At 35.6% G+C, this 12,233-nt stretch overlaps 1 protein-coding gene across 7 annotated transcripts in view; it reads right to left on the reverse strand.

The window, feature by feature from the left end:
* The window catches only part of CHCHD3 (coiled-coil-helix-coiled-coil-helix domain containing 3), a 293,654-nt gene that overhangs the window by 146,108 nt on the left and 135,313 nt on the right, over positions 1 to 12,233 (reverse strand). The window lies entirely within an intron of this gene.

Below are 12,233 nucleotides of genomic sequence, written 5' to 3' on the forward strand. Positions count from 1 at the left end.
CACCTTATTTCAAGACAGTGCTAGGTGATGCCGCTCCTACACCACTAGTTCATTCTACGCAAAGACACGTGGGGCAATAACCTTAGTCTAGCCTTTTAGCCAATACTTTGGTAGGTCTGACAAGGGGTACAAGATGATAAAGATGAGACTATTCTGCATCTTCTCAATTTCTATTTACAACACATTTCTTATACTATCTCCAGCACATCATGGAAAAGATACAAGTGGAGAAAGAACATTTTTGTACTTCAGTTTCCTTCAGTTGCCATAATGAACATGCCTGGCATAAAAGAGCTTTAGAAAAAAAAAGGAGGCAGCCTCTAGTTCTGAGTATACTCGTGTAATCCAAACTCCACTGAAACCCCAAAGGACCATGATGAAATGGCAAAAGAGAAACTCTCACAGCCTCAGGAAAAGTATTAATCCTGCCTCAGAATCCAATCACTCACAAATGCCTACTGGCAAACTATTCAAGGCTTCACAAAATTAGAAAACTAACAAAATTAGAAGTACAAGTACCTGAGGCAGCACATGAGCAAAACTAAAACCAATGGAACACAGATTTCACTCAGCCGCATGAACCCCACAAGGCCAGCACTGACTCTCAGTGATTTTTCAAACTGGAGGTTACTACCTATTATTGGACTATTATACCATTTTAGCATATCATACTAGCATTTTTAATATGAAAACACAATAAAATAGAAACTTTAAGAAGGAAGAAAACAATAAATCACAAGTAGCATTACTTCATATGTAAGAATTAAAATCTGTGTGTACTCTGGGTCAGGATGTAAAATATATTCTTGTAGGCTGTAATTTTAAAAAATTTTACAAATATCCATCTATACCAAGAAGGGTCGTATTTCATATAGTGCCTATATCTGAACTGGTAATGTTCACAATTACACTAAGAGAACACATTTATACTAAAGAGGTGGTTTGGCATAGAAGCCTAGAGCATGAGTCTGGAGCCAAACTGACTGGTGACTCTAGACAAATCACTTCACTTTTCTAAGTCTCCTTTCTATCATAGGGTGTTTAGTCCATTTCTGCTGCTATAACAGAATACCAAAGACTGGGTAATTTGTAAAGAAAAGAAGTTTGTTTAGCTCATGGTTCTGGAGGTTGCAAAGTCCAAGGGCATAGCGCCAGCATCTGCTTGGCATTTGGTGAGGACTTTCTTGCTGCATCATCCCATGGCAGAAGGCAGAAGAGCATGTGAACACACAAAACAGAGAGAGGATGGGGGCCAAACTTATCCTTTCATCAGGAGGCCATTGCCTGGACAACTGCTCACACCTGAGATAAGAGCAGTACTCCATTCATGAGTGCTCTGAGAGGACCACTCTCACAATGGCAATTAAATTTTGAGGTGAGTTTTAGAAGGGACATTCTAACCATTGCATAGGCACAAGAATACAACCACCTCATGCTTTAACAATTTAACAATTTAAGAATGTACATGGAGTTAGTATAGTGCCCGGTATGAGCAAGCGCCCAATAAATAACAGGCATTATTGTCCCCTCTTAAATGCAGGTCTGACATGCTTATTTTCCATTATGTCAACAATAAAGTACTAAAGAACAGGGGATAAGATCATTTTCAAGTGAGCAAAAGACTGTGGCTGCTACCAAAGTAAAAACTGCGGAATTCATCTAATTCTGGAAGAGTCCATTTGAAATCAAAAGCTTGCCATTACAAAAGGACAAGAAGGAAGAGCGGTGTACTCACGGAAATGCCACAAAGTTAAGACACAGCAAGGACAGGGAGCACAGGTCAATAAAGGCACAAATTAAATTTTCACACCAGCACACCTGAATGTCTTCCTACAACTTGCTCTTCTTTTAAGCTGCCTTTTCTATCAGGCCCATAAAAGTACATAGGACCTTAAGCTTGCCCTGTTTCCCAATCTTATTCAAACTGTGAGAAACCACATGCTGTGTTCTTAAGAACCAATTATTAATTAGAAACTCTGGAAAGCTGGACAGCACTCATTATTATTAAACCTAATATCAAAAAAGGATGTGGATAATTACTATATTTGCTTCTCCAACTGGTCTTGATAAAACATGCTAAAGTTATTCTTAACACAAGTGTCACCAGTGGCAAAGGGCTCAATTTGCTGCCATCTCATCAATAGCACGCTTGAAGCCCCCATTGCTTGCAGTTAAACTAACAGTTTATATTAGGCTAAACACAGTTTGGTAGCCATCGTCAAGACAATTGGAGTTGCTCAGGCATGGCAGAGTTCACTGATGTTATTTGTTTGGAAGCCTTGTGATTTAGTGAATCACTAGCAATTGTTAAGCAAGTAATTAAACTATAAAGCCAAGACCTGTGATTTTCAGTCTTTTCAAAGCAATAATCATCAAAATTCCAAGTACCATTTAAGTGATTCCCTTCTTAAACATGCTGGCAACATTTATGTTGTTGTCATTCATTCAGTTGTACAGTTTATAAAAACTAGATTATGGCCTTTATAGAAATTATATACCACTCAACTGCTTTGATAAATATGAGAGGTTTAAAGAAAAAATTCACAAAAAGTAGTGAATGAGAACTGGACATAGAAAGATTTGGATTTGCTCATGTATATGGCTATCTTAGGTATAACAGCAACTCAAAAAGTCCTATTTTGGGGACTGAAATACTAAAATAACTGGACTACTGTTCTTATAACCTTTTCCAAACATAAGAATGCATTATATAAATTTCACAATTCCCCCAAGTGCCTTTAAAATTATAAGCAATTTAGTCTATGATTCATGTACCATACTGACTGCATACAATTTTTTAAACTTCACATCTCAATTATATCTTAATATTATGGGGGCTGGAATGCATTAAATAAATCATATTTCACAGACTCCTGGTAAAGTAATAATACTTACACGCATTTTAGAAGAAATTGGCCTGCATTATAAATGTATTCATAATGTCATTACCTGCCTTTCCTCACTGACTGAAATATTAGGCAGCAGTGCCTACTTCAAGCTACTAATGGAAGCTTTCAGAAAAGCTTACACTTAGGCTGTGGCTGGCAATTAGCAGTGCTAGTTAATATAATCCAACGTTTACAAACAGCAATTTACCCAATATATAAACCAGCTCTTGTAATTAGTGACACATTGTTACTGATTAAGATTTAATATGACGGCTGGTATTTCAGCCTGTGCTACATAAAGAGACTGAACTGATCTTTCATTTGTTAAAAGACATTTCCTTTTCACAGTACCTTATTACTGTAAGGTGTTTTACTTACAAACATACAGTCATTAAGAAAATTAATTCATTAAAAACCTGTATTACTTAAAAATTATACATGAAGTGTTTCTATAAAATGGCAGGAATTTTAAAATCCCAGCAAATGCCTTCAACAACTTATGAAAATTTATGATATTTTAAAGACCTGCCAAACACAGCTATTGTTCTAATTATTAAATACTAAATAACTGTATCTTTCATTTATATCCCTTCCTAACAACTTACACGGCACTTTCATCTACATTATACCATATAATGCTCAAAATCATGTTGTGTGGTACATATTGTAGCTATGAATCATTCTCTATTTAACAGATGGAAATACTAGGGCTCATGGAGGTTAAATGACTTGGTCAAAGTAAGGCAAATGAGAATAAGGATTTGTACTCTAGTTTCTTGATTCCAGAGTCAATATTCTTTCCTCTGTACCCAACTGAAGACGTAATACATCTATTCCCATAGCTGGAGTGAAAATTTTAAGTAACTCACCAAGAAAAGACTGAAACAGTACACAACTTGGAAATAGGTGGTTCCAGAGTCACTTGAAATTTAATTTTGGAAATCAACACAGGCAGCCCAGGCAAGTTCTTATTTAATTCAATACACAGCTAAAGTATATCACCATCAAAACTCAGGAGTCCCAGGTAAACTAACTACTCCTTATAATATTGTCTAAGGAAAAATGCATTTCCGATGGAAATCGGAATGCAAGAAAGCTATCCCCACAAGCCACAGTCCAAACTGACAGCGCTCCTCCACTGGGCTCACACTTTAAACCTGCAGTGTGTCCCCCACACCAGCAGCAAGGAAACAGGAAAGAAGGCTCCCAGGACGTTTAGATATCTGAGCCCTGGGGAGACGTGGAGAAGAGTGCCCCAAGAGGAGACGCGGCTGCGAGGTCTACAAAGCCCATTGACCCCAATGGGTGTGAGGTTGAATGCATGTTTGGCAGCAGGGAACAGCGGATAGCAGCAGGTAGTCTATCCTTGGTAAGTGTCATTCTTGATCTCACACAAGGAAACAGTACCTGCTAAGAAGGTGGAGAGAAAACAATAGCTGAATGTACTGGCCCTTAATGAAATCAGCATTCTTTAAAAGAATAAGATGGCTTTACACTTTTAAATACAGTTACGCCACATAAAACTGGTCTCAGTCAACGATGGGGCGCATGTGTGACAGTGGTCCCAGATTACAACGGAGCTGAACATTTCCTATCACACAGTGACTCACAGCTGTTGCAGCATTGTAGCATAATATGTAAAATAAATTTAATTTAGCATAATGTAAGTATACAATGTTTACAAATTCTATAGTAGTAGTATACAACAATGTCTCAGGCCTTCATGTTTACTCATCACTCACTGACTCGCCCAGAGCAACCTCCAGTCCTGCAAGCTCCGTTCATGGTAAGTGCCCTATACAAGTGTACCGTTTTTATCTTTTATGCTATATTTTTCCTGTACCTTTATAAATATGTTTAGATACACACACAAGTTACCATTATGTTATAACTGTATTAAGTACCAGAATCTGCTACACAGGTTTGTAGCCTAGGAGCCACAGGCTATACTATTTAGCCTAGGTGTGTAGTAGCCGATACCACCTAGGGTTGTGTAAGTACACTCTCTAGTATTCACACAATGATGCATTTTTCAGAATGTATCTTCTTCGTTATTTATGACTGTACCAAACAAGAGTTCAGTGACTCTCTAAACACTAAGGAGTCCTTTGAACAAACGAAAATTTGGAAAGGAAGAATGAAGAGGGTGTGTGTTCAAGTGTCAAAGTCAAGAGCCTGGGAAAGAAACTTCCAAGTTCATATAAACCAGGGGGGGAAATGCTGGAAAAACATCTAGGAACAAATGAGTATGTGCTATTCCCATTTATATTAATTGCCATCACAATTTCTTCTATGATTCAAACTGATTAATCCAAACTTGTTTTCCTCAGAGCCTATCAACTAATAAACAGTCCCTATGGACATATTCTTTTGAGTAAATCTATTAAACACAGAGCTCCATAAATGTATCACATGGAAAATTACCTCCTCTAAAGAGCTAGTATCTAAAAGGCATGAGTGATCGAAGGCAAAAACATGATACATTTGTCACTCCCATTAGCAATATTAGTGCTAATGAGAAAGTACATGAACAAGAACATACACCTCCTAATTTGAATGTGTGACAAATAAAGACTAGATTAGTCACAGTTACTCAGATGAAATTTTAGCACTTAAGGTTGAAATACTACATGAGGCGATGCTTATAGTGGTTTTGCAGCACAATTTCAGCTATTTAATTACAGTTTCCAAACCATTTAACAACTCTCAGCACACAGAAGCTAAATGTGTACGCATGTGTGCTAGTCAGACAGTTCAAGATTTTAGGTATAACTCAATTATCTGGCATCCCTGGGAAATAAGGTGTTCCATTTAAGTGCATTTTCTATATAACCGAGGCCTATCCCTTGATACACCGTGAATCCCTGATTAAATTTTGTGGCCATCTGGAAGGGAACTCTTTCCTCAGAGTATTTCATTCCCTGCATCCTTACAGACAATTGGATTGAAAGTGGTGGAGTGGCTCATGGGTTTGGTTTTGTTGTAGGAATAAACCATGGCGGTCCTTAGGAATATTCACCACTGGAGCACTTTAACAGAGTTTCTACTTTTTATATTTTCTCTCTTCCTTCAACGTCTGGCTTTCAGCAGTCATTTCTTCCACTACTGCTGCGATGGCTTCTAACAGTCACAAGCCTCCATTATTCACTTCAGTCTTAGAGTCTATTCCATTGACTTGGATGGAAATAAGTGAGCTTGTTAAGAAATACATCCTTGACAGGTGTCAATAAAGCTAGGCATGGGGCATCAGATGGAAAGGACATGGCTTTCCTGAACAAGTTTTATTACCACACAGGAATGGATGAGTTAAGGTATTGTTCCACCTGCCCCGTCAGTTTTCATTTTTAGTAGAAGAGTCCAGGGGAAACCTTAGACCTCGGACTCTGCATACAAGATCCAAATTCCAATATAACCCAAGAAGCCACTTTCTCAGTGGTCAGTTTCCTCTTAAAATACTGTAAAACTGTTGCTTTCTGATCTTATATGTGCCTGTTTATATTCATTCTTACACAGTTCTACCCACTAAAGCATTATGATCTATGTGTTCAATTGTAACAAAAAGGTTACGGTGGGGCAACAGTTCTTTGCATTCTCTCCTAAAATTTGGGACTATACCCAATGTTAAGAAATAGCTAAATATTGATGACAACAGTTCTTGGATTCATAGTTATCCCTGAAGAGAGTACTTAAAACAAGGCACTTGATATCTTACAGCTTCATGACAGGCTAGTTCCCTGCAAGGGTGCAGTTACTGCCTAGGCCCCGCATGGATGCTATAATCCTCAGGCCATCCGCAGCTGCGTGACACTGAGGTGCTCCCTACTTCTCAACAGACCCACACTTCAGCTCACAACGATGGCTTTCCTTGTCCTCTTCAAACCACCCCCACTGAGACCATCAGCCACCCGCCATAACAGCCATGCCTATACTGCAGGACTGTAAGGCTCTGCCCCACTATGTAGATTTGTAACGTGAAATTCTGACCCTTCAAACACCACCTCTTTATTTCTGATATTTCTATCCTCCTTTGCAGTCAATGTTTAATTCTCAAACCCTCCACGTTTACCAATTATTTGTCCACTTCCTGGTTATACTGGGTTCCTTACATTATTGGCAACACCAAAACTTAGGAACACAATACCGTTGTGTTTTAATACCATCATCTCCCCTGCTTCTCCAACTGCTCCTCTGCTAACAGCCTGGGATGGCTGAGTGATCTGATAGGGCAGCAGTGCAGTCAGGGAGGCATGGAGCCATTTCTGAAAAGCACAGGACAGGATGGGAGATCACCAACAACAGCTCTTGGGTTCAAGTCCACTCGTGGAATCTGTCTGTGGGTCTGCAGTCCTGATTAACACTGTCAAAAATAATCATAGCAATAGGAATGTAACATAATAATCACAGTTTCAAAGCACTTTCACATACCTCTTCAAACTCTCAAAACAGTTCTCTGAAATAAGTACCTGTGCTCATTTGAAAGATGAGAAAACTGAGATACAAAGACTGGACTATGCCCAAAGGAATATATTCACAAAGTAGTAGAGCTAGAAAGCAAATCAATCTAAGTCACGTGACTTCCTGAACTACCCTTGCTGGGTCCCTATACAATTCTAGACCTATATTCATCGGCTGGAAACATTCAGGAGACACACACTTCTAATGAGAAAAAGAGGTGGAGACAGACAAGGGGCAGAAATCACAGGGGCAGGAGGAAAGGGGAATACTGTTACAGTCATTAGAAAAACTCTACAGTGACTAGTTTATCATCCTTGATACAGACAAGAACACGGGTTGATGTAATTATTGATGATATCTAACAGTTTAATGGAGTATAAAATATATTCTTTTTTTCATAGTAAAAGTTGTGGAGTTCTTAATGTTGTCATATCCACACTGAGCATGTATCCTACCCATCTAGACTTTTGACAGAAGCATCAATTTTCTAAATTGTTCTCTAACAACTACAAGTTAAGAAAGAAGAAAATTACTCATAGTGTTAATAATTGCAATTCTCTGAAGATTCTAAAAGAACCCACTGTAATTTCACATTATTGAATCCTGCGGCTTTATACATTGGAAGAATTTTCTGTTTCTCCTGTGTTTTTATATTAAAAGAAGATATCCATAAGAAATACACTGAAAAGCTAAAAGTAATATGATGGGATCTAGACTGGTATTACGGACATGAAGATGCTCTATGTTTTATAAACATGGAGAAAAACATGTAACACAAATGTCCTCTGAAAAAGCACACAAGTAATTATCTTTGTTCATAATGAAATGAGGAAGAGTTGGCTACAATAAATTCACAGGTGAATAAAATAATATGGTTCTTAATAAGAAAAGCCACATCCCATGTGCAGCCTACCACTAGGTATCTGGTTTGCTGCAAGAGGTCTCTATTGCTTACAACATGTCCAACCATGCACAAGTAATAAAGGGTCTGGCTGCAAACAGAGAGAAAGGAACCCAAGCAAACAATGAGAAGAAAAAATAAAGGACAAAAAATAAGCATTAATAGATCATATTTTTTGTCTTAAGCATACTCTAATAAATAGACCTTTTAATGAATAAACTACCTATTATGTCTAAATATTAGATATAATTTATACATACATTCCAGATACTGCATAAAGGTATCTAAATGCACAAAGAAGAACAAAGAGACTTGAGTATTTAAAATACTTAATGAAAAGAGACTAATGTTCATTTTCAAGAAGAGATAAATCATACTAGCAAAGAAATGTTGAAAATTAATGGTCATGACTGGGGAATTGCCTTGACAAATATTTTTTGAGTATAAATATACAATAAATAATAATGTTGTGCTGGTTCAAGAATTGGTAAATATACAAATTGGACAGAATTCAAAGACCAGAAACAGCCTTAATTCTACATGAGAACTTAATATAAAATAGCCAAGACAACTCTAAGGAGAATAGATAAATTACTTATTCAAAAAGCTAAACTGTTTAGAAAGACCTGGTGAGATACCACATGCCAAAATAAACACAAGACTGAATTAAAATTTCATGAGTAAAAAAATTAAAAACAAAAGTACAAATAAAGCAGTGACAATTTAAATAAATTTTAAAGGGAGACAAACCATTTTAAGCATATAGTTACTATAAAAGGAAAAGACTGATAGATTTGACTATCTAAAATAAAACTTACATATGCAAATGAGGGGGTCTGATAAAAAAATATGTTAAGACATTACTGAAAAGGAAAGTTACGAATGAGCAATTCAGGTTAGCCACGCATGTCTGGCGATGTCTATTTCACTATCTGTCTCTTCATCTAAGAACCACAGATAAAAATGAAATCTTCCTCACTTTCAAATTGATAAATAATAACAGAACTTATAACACCCAATGCTAGTAAGTAGGCAAGTAATTCCCACCACATGTTGCTGGTAGGAATATAAATTGATACAAACTTTAAAGGGAGAAAATTTTCTCTGTGTGGGCATGAGCTCCTACTAGCATGCATGTACAGAAAGAAAACATTAAAATACACTTTTTAAACAGCAAATTTGCTTTTAGAAATTTATCAAAAACAGAAAATAAGTCATTAACATCAAGTCATTGATTGCGCCTTAGCAACTAATGTACAATTCTCAAACTCTCCCCTTTAACCAATCAATTGCCGACTTCTTGGTGACACAGGGTGCCTTACATTGCTGGCAACCCAAAAATTAGGAACCCAATACTGTTGGTTTTAATAGCATGATCTCCCTTGCTTCTCCAACTGCTCCTCTGCTAAGACTCTGGGATGGCTGGGTGATCTGACAGGGCAGGAGTGCAGACTGGCTAAGATTTAGCCAAGAAGTCATTCTTCTTGGCATTGTTGGGGATAGTAAAAAATTAAAAATTAAAAAAAAAGAAAAAAGAATACATCACAAATATCCAAAAATGGAGAAATGGTCAAATATCCAAAATATACATTAAAAGAATACCTAGAACATTAGTAATATGAAAAAATAGTCACAATACATTGCTGTAATAGAAATATTACATTTTTATTGCTATAAAAATATTGTTGTAATAAAATAATTACATTGCTGTAAAAAAAATGTATAAATAGTAGTAAAATATGAGCCAAAATCTGTACCTCCTCCATCCTATCCATACACTCCCCAAAAGTATATATGGATGGTAAAACCAGGAATCAAACAGCAAATATTAACACTAGTCATCAGGAGTGGTAGGATTATGGATGTTTTACGTTTTCAAATCTAGTGGTGCAAATTTTTGTACAATAAACATTTTGTACAATAAACATTTGCATTTATTTCAATATAACTGTCAATACGTTACAAAATTGTTATTCCAAAATGAAAGCCTACTCTAAACTCTCCTTGTTCTCATTACTAATGAGTACATAAACAACTTCTTTATTGACTTTATAGGCAGTTACCTAACTGAATTCTCTCAGCTTATAAAAGTTTGTCAGCTGGCTTTCTTCATTTTCCAGGTATACAATCTTAAAATAATGGAAATTTCACTTCCTCCTTTCCATGTTTTCCCTGCTACTTTTTTCTCTTGTCTAATGGCATTGGTTAGTACTTCCTGAAAAATACAAAGAATGTATATGTTCCTGACATTAATGAGAGTGCTTTTTTAAAATTGCCATTAAAAACCATGAAGACTTCTTGCGTTTTCACTGTTTTAAAAATTCGACTTTCAAAAAGGTTCCTCTTAAGCCAGCACCACCTAACATTAAAACAATTAATTAAATAAATGTGAAAATACTCAGAAATAATGCTTTTCAAGTAAGGCGTGGCATTCCAGAACTTTATTTTTATGGTAAATAAATATAAAAGAATAGATGAGATTTCTTTAATATTGTATGTATATTTATAAACGTACTCACACAAGTACCTATCACTGGGGTTGCCAAGCACCAGAATGAGTTCCTATTCTCAATTAAAAGTTAAAATGATTTAGATGTGATTAAATGATCTCAAACTTCTTTACAAGTGATAGGTAGGAAGCAAGAGAATGGAAAAGGGCAAAAGAGAGGTGTGAAGAAAACACATATGAGAGTAAGCTGATAAGGTAACATTACTATGACTTAGCGGTCATTTGCGCAACCCATTTAAGAACTCTCATCTTGCTTTAATAAAAGTTTTAAAAGAACTTATAAAAAGAAAAACTAAGACGCTTAGATAAATCTTGAAGCTCAACTAAAATGTAGGCATTGACACTAGGCACAGAAGAAGTGCTCACAAGATTTTCTCAAATAAATTTGAAAAGAAAAGGGTATAATGTGCTTTTTTTTTCCTAAAGATTGTTCAATGCAATCTACATAAACACCAGTTAGCAATTATGCTCATGAACATTAGAAATTCTATGAAGCATAATCTTCAGAGGGCAGAGTTACGAAAGGTCAGATAAACATTTTTATTGAAAATGATAACCAGAACCATCTGTATGCACACTGTCCAAAAATTCATTCAATAATTATATAATGCATAAAATTAGACACATTCTTATTACATCAAACATAAAAAATCATGCTGATGATTACTATATTTAGCCTTGATAAGATATTCTCATGTAACCATTAAGGAATAATTCAATTTAACTAAAAATGTACTTGGCCTTTATATATATATAATATATATGTTATATATAATATATATTATATTTTATATTTTATATATTATATATAAAACCAAAATATATTAATATACAATATATATTATGTGTGTGTATATATATACACACACACATATACATATAGTGTACACACACATTTCTCACTGTTATACACACACACAGAAAGAGAAAGAGAACAGTGAGAAATTCAAAATTATTTTAATACCTCTGAAATGTACCTGACATGTAAAAATAAGCACCAAGCAGTGCCTGGTATATAGTAGGTGCTCAATAAATACTATAGAATAAAAATCAGCCAGTTTTAAACTACTAGGGCAGGAACATAACTGAGAGCTCTTCTATGGCGTTGCTCAGTTTGCTCAAGATCTGAGTTAAAACTGGAATTTCATGTCATTTGGAGCTCCACTCAGTAGAGAATGCCAAACATTAAACTTCTATTGTTATAGGTCATTAAGAATTAACTCCAAAAATTTCTATCCAAAAATGATGAGTCTCCTAATTTTATAAAAATATATTCCATTCTTAATTAGAGTACAAATATATTCCAGTTTATAATTTTATAAATATGGAGTAAAACCTGGTATATATCAGACTGAGTTCCAAAGTGATAGATTCTATTTTTATGCAAACTTGCATCTTTATTACTGAGGTTATACCCTGAAATATGTGATAGTTTACCAAATGAATGGATGAATAAATAAATGAGCAAATTATATTACAA

This window comes from Macaca fascicularis, chromosome 3 (genome assembly GCF_037993035.2).
Source record: "Macaca fascicularis isolate 582-1 chromosome 3, T2T-MFA8v1.1".
NCBI lineage: Eukaryota > Metazoa > Chordata > Mammalia > Primates > Cercopithecidae > Macaca > Macaca fascicularis.